At 38.9% G+C, this 12,154-nt stretch overlaps 1 pseudogene; it reads right to left on the bottom strand.

Moving 5' to 3' along the window:
- Positions 1–508: 508 nt before the first annotated feature.
- On the bottom strand, positions 509–10,562 carry LOC112164150 (annotated as a pseudogene).
- Between the last annotated feature and the right edge of the window lie 1,592 nt (positions 10,563–12,154).

Below are 12,154 nucleotides of genomic sequence, written 5' to 3'. Positions count from 1 at the left end.
TCTATTCCTTGACATCAGTTTTTGTTCTCAAATTGATGTACATTCTCTTTTCTGACATCAGTTTTTATTTAGTAACTGATGTACATTCTCGTTTCTGACATCAGTTCTTGTTTAGTAACTAATGTATTTTCTCTTACTTGACATCGGTTTTCGTTTTTAATCTGGTGTAATATCTCTTTCCTGACATCAGTTTTGTCATTTTAAAACAAGTATTTGATACTAGAAAGCTTATCCACAAATAACATGAAATTCAAATGTAATTTAAATATTAGCGAATTGCATTAATTTCCATCCAACATGAAAGCTGTTAATAATTTGAAAAGTTTTGCAATATAAACCCTAACCTACTTGAAGGCTAGTCCAAAAGATACCACTACTATAATAACTGCATGCAGTTTTGTTCCTAGTTGCTGCAATTACTACATCTATGACGACCGCATCTATTTCTACAATTAGTGGTGGAACTGGTTTTGCATGCTAGTCTTGGTTGCTTTCAGTGATGATCAATCTAATCAATTGACTTCTCCAAATTCGATGAATTTGCCTCTTTATCGCTTAATTGAGATAATTCACTGGTGCCCTGCAAAGCAGAACGCAGAAATTAAGTACTCATACGAACCATATATAGCAAAAGCTCATAATGTAATGCTCTGAAAAAGGACAATCAAGTGATTTAAGGACTACATTGAGTATATTCAAAAGCATAGAAAATATAGTTGATATGATCATTATATTAACAAAAGATTAAGTCTAGTTTAGAACAAAAGATGAAACAGATCATGTTCTAGCTAGTAACAAATGCAGCAACAGAGTAGTACCTACTTCAAGATTCTAATAACTTTTGCTACACTGAAACCCCTTTACTTGTATTGGAACTAGGGCTGCCACTTGGTTTGGTAATTACCAAACCGACCGAATACCAACCGATATTTTAGGTTTGGTAAACCGATTTTTTGGTAACCGAGACTGATAAAACCGAAATCGAAAATTACCAAAAAAGTTTGTTTGGTTTTGGTAAATACCGAATTTACCAATTATTTAAATATTAGATTTATATACTACAGTTTTCAATACATATACATATGTATATTAAGAAATAAACATAAAAACTTTTATAATAGTATGAACATTACTACATATACTACATTAATAGTACATGTATTTTAAGTAACCTAGTCAACGATGGTTAAATAACCTAGTTTTATTACAAATTGCTAAAACTTGATGTCATATATACAAAAGAAAGCTATAATTAGTAGATGAATACAAAGTTTATGACTATAAAATTCAAATGTTCATTCTAATTTATATTATAAAGAATTAGTTGTTCTAAAGTTGGTAATACCGAAAACCGAAATACCGAATTTGGTAGATATAATTAAAAACCGAAAATTTTGGTTGGTAATTGGTAGCTCAGTTTTGAAATTGAAAGCTTTGGTTTTGAAGTTGGTAATACCTATTAACCGATTCGAACCGACCGAGTGACAGCCCTAATTGGAACACAATGTAGTATATATGAGGAATGTAAATAAATAGTAAAATGAGCATTGATAGCAGTTGGCTCTGCACAACAGATAGGACATAAAATTGTTTGATATCACACCATGTGAATATGACCAACCCTAAACCACAATTTGAATAACTTTTACCAATTGGTCTAACTTTGAAAGTACTAATTACACCATCGTACAAGAATTCTAGACCTCTTTCTTTTTCCCAAGCTGTGGCTTTTGAAGTCAATGTTTCCACCATTCCTGCTCCATTAACCATTTAAAACAAAGAACTTGAGGAAATATAAAATTCACTATGGTACTAATTTTAAGTTCAACATAAGTTACTAACACCCGTTTATACAAGAAATTGCTAATACCCTTGCTTTCCTGTTTCTCAATACACTAGTGGTACATAAAGTCTAAGAGCTGCATATCTGTAATTGTCATATCTTCAGTGTGTAAGTGTGCATTGCTATGTGGATGAGTCATATACCTATGAAACAACTGATAGTTTGATTCACTACAACAAATAAAGGCATAACATGGAACACAAATATATACATCTTCTCTGCATGCTATAAATAAAAGGATCCCATGCAAATTATAATTTATCATTTAACCAAGTCTTTACCGGGAATTTTGTTTGCTAAAACACGCACTTTCTCTGCACGTTTCAAAGTAATATGAGTACCTCTTCCTGCTGTATAGCGATTATCATCCTGAAAGCACACAACACGGAAGGACAATGAAGTGAGATTTATTCCTTGAAGATTTTAAGTGGTTAATATTGACAAAGTGAAACAGAAAGGACAATAATATGTGAAAAAGAACAAATGAAAAAAAAAATAGAATTCTCAACTCTATTGTACTCCTCTAGCCAGGATTCTTCTTGACAAGCAGCCAACCACTTTTCAATCTTTTCTAGTATTTCTTTCCTACTTAGAGCTTCCTCTTTTGCCCTTGCGATTTGAAGCTCAATTTGTTCCAACAGGCATGCAGGGTCCACAGCTCCTAAACATATTAAATATGCTAACGAGTTGACATTGAGAAATTACGGAAACTAATAGCAAAATACTCAAAAGAACAAAGAAAGAAAGAAATTACCAGACTCTATAGCTTCATTTGAGTATTTTGCAGCACTCAGTATTTCTGTAACCTTGTGAGACTGTCAGCATACCTCCTCCAGTTCCAACTTCTTTTACAGAAGGATCTCTTTGAGCTTAATTGACTTGCGCTACTCCAACTTTGACACTTCAGCTTCAACCTGCAGAAAGAAAGTTAATATATTTGATTAAACACATTTATGCTCCAAGTGTTGCTATAGAGCAGATGCAATGAAAAAGTATAACATATATCACCTTATTCGAGATCTTTGAACTCAAATAACATGCTCACATCATTTAGAAGGTCTACAGAAAGAATGTTAGGCTCAGTGATTTCAGATTCTGAAGCAGCTATGCGACTAGTTAAATTCTGATATTTCTTTTGCTCCTCCATGGTTGTATCCATCAGATTCCACATCTCCAAGAGGGCACTTGCGAAAGTTTGAAGCTGGTACAAAGGCAAAGTTTAGAGATGCTAACAAAAAGAAATGTTGATTTTAATAATTTTGCACCAAGAAAAAAAATACAAGATCTACTTTACAAACATACTAACCCTCTGCCATCTCTGTATCTTGACCTCTCTCAATATTTGAACCGAATTAGCCAAACCCTCGATTGTGCTGTTCGCTACGTCTTTTTCTCCATTAAGATCATCTAAGGTGGGGTGGATTTCATGAATTGTGTGTTTAAAATCCATACCAAGAACCAAGCACAGGGAGTTTAGCATGCTCATGTGGTCCATTATCAGCTTCAAACGGTTCCTCTACATGGTATGAATAGAAGAAATAGTAAAGCAGCTTCAACCTTATTAGGAGGGAAACAAATTTAAGAGGATCTGAGACTACATTCAAAATAAATGGATACATTGCAACTATACCCAACTTAGTACAAGATGCCTCTTACAGGTTCTACTCTTCAAATAATGCTATTCTCATCATAGCCATTGGTTTTAAAGCGAGATATATACTTCAATGAATCCAAAATGCAGAACTATTTTCAGTATAAATGCATGGATTTTCCAGCAAGAACAACCAAGTAAATTTGAGATGGAGCAAACAAGTTCAAAGGTATACAAAACCTTCTCATCTTGATATTCAAGCAACTGCCTATGTAGTTCTTCTAGCCTTTTCAAGGACAAGTCGGTCTCTTCCACCACCATTTTGTACAGATTATCTTGGCCCGGCCAAGATGGAATGCTTCAAGCAACGTAGACAATGAAAAGTTGCCATACTGCTTGGAGAAATTGCAAGAAAACGCAAATGTAAATGATTTACAAGTCTTAACTACCTTCCCACTAATGAACAATATATGGCCAGAGAAAGTATCAAAATGAAGAAACAAACGGCAACCCAATTCAGTATTGTAAACAAGAATACTGTCTTCTTCCTACATATGATATACTTATCCCATAAAAATCCAAATTCTAATTGAATTCCAAGGTATTAATAACATTTCACTTAGGGTTCGTTAACCATTCAAGGAGCAGCTGAGAGATAAGAGCTGATCCAATCAAAACCAGGAATTGTAAGTTGTTACTCGGACATACCTATATGCTTCTGAGGTTGATGATCACGAATCAATAAACTAAAGAAGAAAGTGAATTTACATGGAAACTGTAGCCAACTTGTTAATCAAAACTTCATAGATATATTAAAGTGATTATTAAGTCTCTGATGACTGAAAGAACAGTAGGGGCAATTTTATGAGTAGCTAACCCTCTTAATTTCCTCCACCATGATTCGTGTTCAGCAGAGGACTATTTACATCATTATTTTCATAAGAAACATCGTGACCTGTATCTTATGCTTTGAAACCAACCCCAAACCATGTAGCATGATGAAATTAAATATTGCAATCTTGCCCTACCAAGATGAAAAATCAGCACATATTGGATGTTGAAGCTAATAGACCAGGAATGATTCAATACAATTTAAATGTGTATATGTATGTATTGACTGTACAATCTAGTTAAAACCCAAAACTTGAAATTTCTATTTTACTTTTTTCTATTGGTTACAAGGAGGCAAAACTTGACATACATACAAGGAATCTGTGATCTGTGTTGCTAAGACGTTGCTTCCAGTTCTGTATTTATAGAACTCTATATAGAAATTTGAACCATATGTTTTTATAATCAAATAGAATAAGATTGAGAATGAATTTTCTGATATATTATTACATCTATTATGTGGTGTTTATAAACAGATTACAATCATACTACAATGTACTACAACTATTGTGTAATACTGTACTACACAACATATATAAGGCAAGTAGTTACAACAATATATTCTCTTGTTAGTCTATTCCTAATAGAGAACTATGACTCACACTAACACTCCCCCTCAAGTTGGTGCATATACATCAACCATGCCCAACTTGCTTAGTGAGTCATAAAACGCATTCCTGAAAACTCTTTTGGTAAGTACATCTGCAAGTTGCTCTTCAGTTTGAACAAAAGGAAAACTAATAATTTTGGCATCTAGCTTCTCCTTTATAAAGTGACGATCAACTTCCACATGCTTAGTACGATCATGTTGTACTGGATTCTGTGATATGTCAATGGCTGCCTTGTTGTCACAATACAACTGCATGGTACTCTTGAGTTTGAAACCCAAATCACGTAACAAATTTCTCAGCCACAACAATTCACACACTCCGTGAGCCATACCCCTATACTCAGCCTCAACACTAGATCGTGCCACAACTTTCTGTTTTTTACTCTTCCATGTAACCAAATTACCACCCACAAAGGTAAAGTAACCCAATGTTGACCTCTTGTCTGTAATGTTTCCAGCCCAATCTGCATCTGTGAAGCCACAAACATCAAGAATGTTGTTGTGTTTAGAAAACAGTACTCCCCTTCCTGGAGCTGACTTTAAGTACATCAAAATTCGCATAACAGCATCCATATGACTCTCACTCGGGTTATGCATGAACTGACTCACCACACTCACTGTATATGCAACATCTGGTCTAGTATGAGCCAAATAAATTAAGCGTCCAACCAACCTCTGATAGATAGCTCGATCAGTAGGTACCTGATCTGGATACTCAGCTAAACAATGGTTCTGCTCAATAGGAATATCAACAGGTCTGCAATCCAACAAACCTGTCTCTGTCAGCAAGTCAAGAACGTACTTCCTCTGGCACAGATAGATTCCTTCTCTCCCCCTGGTTACCTCAATTCCTAAGAAGTACTTAAGTTCACCCAAGTCCTTCATCTCAAACTCAGAGGCTAGCTGTCTCTGCAGTCTATCTATCTCAACAGTATCATTGCCAGTGATTACCATATCATCCACATAAATAATTAGAGCTGTTACCTTCCCTTGTTGATGCTTAAGGAACAAGGTATGGTCTGAGTTGCTTTGTCTGTAACTAACCTTCCGCATGAATTGTGAAAATCTTCCAAACCAAGCACGAGGTGACTGTTTAAGACCATACAGAGATTTTCTCAATCTGCATACAAAATCACCAGGAGAAGCAACTACATACCCAGGTGGAAGGCTCATGTACACTTCCTCGGCTAACTCTCCATGAAGAAATGCATTCTTGACATCAAACTGTAGGAGTGGCCAGTTTAAACAAGCAGCGAATGAAAGCAGAGCTCGAATAGTGTTCATCTTGGCAACAGGAGCAAACGTTTTATCGTAGTCAATACCATACGTCTGAGTAAATCCCTTTGCTATAAGGCGTGCTTTGTACCGATTCACTGATCCATCTGCATTATGCTTCACGATAAACACCCAACGACAACCTACAGCCTTCTTGCCTTGTGGTGGAGGCACAAGTTGCCAAGTATTGCTCTTCTGCAACGCCTCCATCTCTTCCTCCATTGCCTTCCTCCACTTTGGATCCCCCAATGCATCCTGCACTTTGTTAGGTACTGATACAGCAAATATTTGATTAACAAAAGATTCATATGACTTAGACAACCTCCTAGTGGACATATAATTGGCTACTGGGTATTTTGATTTGGCAGTAAGGGTAGGTTCATATCTTTTGACTGATTGACCTCGAGTGTTCCTATTTGGTAACACATATTGCCCAACATTAGACTCATTACTACTAGTGCTAGTGGGAGGACATACCTCAAATGAGTGATCTTCAGTACCAGGAAGCTGTGGGTCAGGGGTAGAAGCAATGGTAGGAGGGACAGTTGTGTCTTCAACATCATTTTCGGCCATAGAGACTGGTGCTTGGATGTTAGGAGTTGTATCTTCAACATCATTTTCAGCCATAGAAACTGGTTCTTGGATGTTTGGAGCTTCCGCTTCTGGCGGCGAGCTAATGGTCTCAACTGGATCCGTCAAAATACCACCTGCTTCTCCTCCTCCTTCTGATTCCTCCCCCTCTCCATGATACAGCTCTTCAAAAAATGAATTCTCCCCCTGAAGAGTTGTATCTGAAGAGGTAAAATAACTCATGTCCTCAAAGAAAGTGACATCCATAGGAACATAGTACTTCCTGGTAGGTGGATGAAAGCACTTATACCCTTTCTGATACCCTCCATAGCCAACAAACACACACTTAAGTGCCCGTGCATCCAATTTAGACCTCTGGTTCTTAGGAACATGGACAAAAGCAACACAACCAAAGACACGAGCTGGAAGATTATGAAATGAAGGGTAAGGAGACATGAGAGGCAAGAGCCTCAAATGGAATTTTTCCCTGAAGGACACTTTCCCTGAAGGACACTAGAGGGAAGACGATTGATAAGATGGGAGGAAGCATATACAGTATCGCCCCAAAGATACTTAGGTATATGGGCACTAAAGAGAAGGGCTAGAGCCATATCAAGTAAATGACGGTTTTTTCTTTCAGACACTCCATTTTGTTAAGGTGTTTGTGGACATGTGGTTTGGTGAACAATCCCATGGGTGTTAAAAAACTCTTGGAAAACATGATTAACATATTCCCCCCCCATTGTCAGAACGAAGGACTTTAATGGTGCTATGGTATTGTGTTTGAACAAGAGTACGGAAAGTTTGGAAAGATGGAAAGACTTCATCTTTGGTTTTAAGAAGGGCAACCCATGACAATCTCGTACAATCATCAATAAACAACACAAAATATCTCATACCCGATACAGTGAGCTCTCTAGAAGGTCCCCAAACATCAGAATGAATCAACTAAAAAAGAATAACACTTTTATTAGACACTCTAGGAGAATAAGTAGCACGGTAACTCTTGGCCAAAACACATGTTTCACAACGTAAAGCAGACTCATTCACACCAATAAACAAAGTAGGCATGGTTGTTTTCATAAGACTAAAAGAATGATGCCCTAAACGGCGATGCCACAACCAAACTTCACTTATCTTATCAGAATTCGAAGTCAAAGCGACTCGGGACGGTGCTCCTGGTTTCTCTCCTCGTATGTCTGATCCAGATGGAACAACCTGCCCCTCAAATACCCCCAACCCACTATCTCCCTAGTGAGAAGATCCTGAAAAATCACATACATAGGATAAAAGGTTACAGAACATTGAGACTCAGTATTCAATTGTGGAACAGATATCAAGTGATGAGACAAGTCTGGTACATATAACACATAATGAAGCCCTAAAGTGGGAGTAATACGCACTGACCCGGACCCTAACACAGGAAAAGCCTCACCATTGGCATTGGTGACATAGGACACTGGTGGAGAAGACAAGTCAATAAAATATGATTTATCATAAGTCATATGATCGGAGGCACCAAAATCAATAATCCATGTATCAGAACCAACAAAGTTAGAAACCTTTAAAGCCATACCAATCTTACCACAATCCCCAAAAGAACCTCCATCTGAACTTCGCACAGACACCTCAACCTTCTGGACATCATTGACCTTGGAACTCTGACCTTTACTGTCATCACTACCAATAATACAATAGAGGAAAAAACACATAAATCTCAAGATACGCAACGGAAATAAGAAGAACAGGCGCCTCCAAATTCCTCCCTCCTTTTTTTTTTTTTTTTAAACTATGGAGTTGACTGGTCTGAACGGGTTGATCGAGTGAGACTAACTGAAGTGGACCGAGTTGAGGCGAGTTGACTGAGAGATCGAGTTGAGGTCTGGTCGATCTGTGGGAGGCGATGAAGTGCAGAATTTGGTCGATCTTTGGAGAGCGATGAGGAGCGATGGCGGTCTGGGTAGAGCTGCGATAGGCTACGAATTGAAGAACCGGATCGACGACGAAGAGAGCGACGACGTTCTGGGCAGAGCTGCGACGAGCTGCGAACTGAAGAACCCGATCAACAATGAGGATCGACGGCAGTTTGGGATCAACGACGAGGAGCGACGTCGGTCTGGGTAGGGCAGCAACGTGACGCAGATGGCGGCGACACCGAGAATCGATCGATACACGATCTGGTGTGATATGAACGGGTCTCGGGGCACGGCTGGCTGGACAGGTTGATCTTCAGCGTCGGAGGAAGACGAAGGCAGTCTGGGGAGACGAGACCAGTCTGAAAGATGTCCAAGAAGAAGATGCACTGATCGTTCTTGGACGGACGGTGGTGCTAGGAAGATAATGACGACAGAATCCCAATAACGCCGTTAAGAGATTCAATAACCCTAACAATGGGGTTTTTTGAATTAATTCCTCAAATTAAAGAATTAGAAAATAAGAGACAAAGTCCTTTCGGATCTTTGCTCTGATACTAAATCAAATAGAACAAGATTGAGAATGAATTTTCTGATATATTATTACACCCATTCTATGGTGTATATAAACAGATTACAATCGTACTACAATGTACTACAACTATTGTGTACTACTGTACTACACAACATATATAAGGTAAGTAGTTACAACAATATATTCTCTTGTTACTCTATTCCTAATAGGGAACTATGACTCACACAAACATTTATTAAAACAATAGGTCCCAAGGAATTGCCAACAGCAGTACAACGTTTAGGACTACAGGGAAATTTTATAACAATGAGAAGAATTGACAACAAAATCATTGATTCTTCCTCATAAATGTAAAAGACACAACAGAGGTAGATCCGAACACAATGATAATAAATCATACCTTACAGATCAGAAGTTCAGAACCATATTACCATGTATATATCTCGGGGGAGCAAACAATTTGACTTTTGTGGCCTACATTTTTCATGCTGAAATGGAATTGATCAGTTTTGTGTCGTGGTAGATAGCAGGGGTATATCCAATCTAGTCATTAGTCAAGGAAAAGGATACTACCTTTGTGGCTTGTCTAAAACTAAATAATTGCAGCCAGATGCTTACAGTTCAGCAATCACAGATAACAAAAACTACACATTTCAAACCCAAATACCCATAATTTTAAACTCAAAACCCAGTTAAAAGATTCAAACTTTATCATGAAAAACATAAACGCAAACCATTATCAAATCCCAGAAGACTTCACCCTCAAAACCCAGATAAAAAACCAAACTTTCTTCAATTAGAAAGCAGAGATAAAGTTTCTTTAGCTAACCTTCCACATGGGCCTCTCCATGTTCGAACTCTCCCACAACTAATTGCTTATCTAACATAATGAAAGCCAAATTCAACTCTTTAAAACCAAAACCAAGATGACCCTCCACTATAGTATCTAGAATAATTTTTAACTCCCGATCACTGGACCAGAGTACTGGATCAATGAATTAGCAGAAATTTTTACCTCAATTACAGCTAGAGCTCTGAAGAGGACCACAGTAATGGACCAGAGAAAAGCACAGACGAGAAAGAGAAGGAGGAGAGAGAAAGTGGATCTGGAGGACTCTGTTTCTTCTGTCACCGATCTCCGACCATCGGGGTAGACTCACCGGAGCCACCATCTTCTTTGCCTACCTCCGACGAGTCAATGCTAGGCTACACGTCCTCCTGCCACGACTAGAAGCATGGCCACACAGCTCTGTCCAGTCCACCTCCAAGCTGACCACAAAGAAATCTATTTATTTTCTAGGGTTTTGTGGTTTGGGTCGATTAGGACGGGGAGAGAGTGAGAGAGAGAGAATCATTTTCTAGAGTTTTGTGATCAGGACGCAGGGAGAGAGAGAGAGGAGAGAGAGAGAGAGAGAGAGAGAGAGAGAGAGAGGAGTCGGAGAGGGATAGAGCCATAGAGTTTCGGAAAGCAGAGCAAATGGGTCGCTAGTGAGTAAGGTAAAGTGGGAAACGGACCGAATCTAATTTTGTTCCCGCTTGCACGAAAACTTTTAACTTAGGCTTTCCGCGTTTTTAAAATTTTTCAAACCAAATTTTAAACATCAGTCAACAGTAAAAACTGATGTTAATTATATAAATAGAAATCGGTTTTTCAGAAACCGATGTTAAAATAATTTTTTACATCGCGTGAAATCTGAACCGATTTAAATGATGTGATGTCTATTAGCATATTTCTAGTAGGGACGTGCAACAGGGGCTGCGGTAATGCTGCAGGGGCAGTAGTGAAAGAGGAAGCTGGGCCGAGAGGTGCTACAAGGATGCAGGGGCAGCAGCAAGGCAGCGTTGCAGGGCCGCAGGCGCACAGGCGCACAGGTGGGCAGCAGGGGCTACGGTGCAAGGTTGCAGGTACACGGGCACGCAAGCAGGCAGCTGCTGACGCGGGGGCGCTCAAGCTGCAGCGAAGGAGTGCGTAGCGCGAGGCGCGCCAGGGCAGGCTGCAGCGAAGGCTCGGCTAGCTCAGGCTAGGGGCTGCGATATGAATGAGTTTTCTGTTTTGTGGCTAGAACTCGTGCTGATAACGTGTTTAAGTAAAAGAGAATTCGAGAGAGATTGTAGAGAGAATTGTTATCATATTATTGAGAATATGAGCCCTATATATAGGGATTACAAAGTACATGTTCTAATGTTACAAAAAATACTAATCTGAGTAGGACTAGGAATTCTAGAACCTTCTCTCCTATTACTACTCCTAGTTTGATAAGGCACACTAAGTCGATTTTTAGAAAGTGATTGTGATTGTTGTTGCCGATTATAGAAGAACTTAGTCGATATATGCTTGGTGTTTTTGCCTTTGATGAAACCTAACTTCATTTGCTCAATACAAGCTGCATTATCCTCATAAATGCATGTAGGTTCATCTGTAGTAGACTTCAAACCACAACTTCCTCGAATATGTCTAATTACAGACCTTAGCCATATACATTCACGCACGGCTTCATGTAGAGCAATAATCTCTGCATGATTTGAAGAAGTAGCAACAAGAGTCTGTTTTGTAGACCTCCAGGATATCGCAGTGCTTCCCATGGTAAACACATAACCCTTTTGGGAGCGACCTTTGTGAGGTTCAGAGAGGTACCCTGCATCAGCAAAACCCATCAAAACATCATTGTTGTTTTGATGGAGGGGAGTAGGGAGACGCCGGCCACCATGGACAGCGGCGGCAACATGGCCGGCGGTCAACTCTTGGACGGTGACTTTTTGCCTTTTGGGGTCTGATCCCGAAATTTTGTCATTTGTTTTCTCTCTGTAGGGATAGAATAGGCCCATATCAATCGTACCTCTTAGGTATCGAAAGATTGTCTTTACACCAATCCAATGGCGGCGTGTTGGCGCAGAGCTATGTCTAGCTAACAAGTTCACTGCGAAG

The sequence above is a fragment of the Rosa chinensis genome, chromosome 5 (assembly GCF_002994745.2).
Source record: "Rosa chinensis cultivar Old Blush chromosome 5, RchiOBHm-V2, whole genome shotgun sequence".
In the NCBI taxonomy this organism is placed as follows: domain Eukaryota; kingdom Viridiplantae; phylum Streptophyta; class Magnoliopsida; order Rosales; family Rosaceae; genus Rosa; species Rosa chinensis.
Note: the sequence above shows the minus strand (reverse complement) of the source record. Positions and strands in the feature narration are given on the sequence as shown.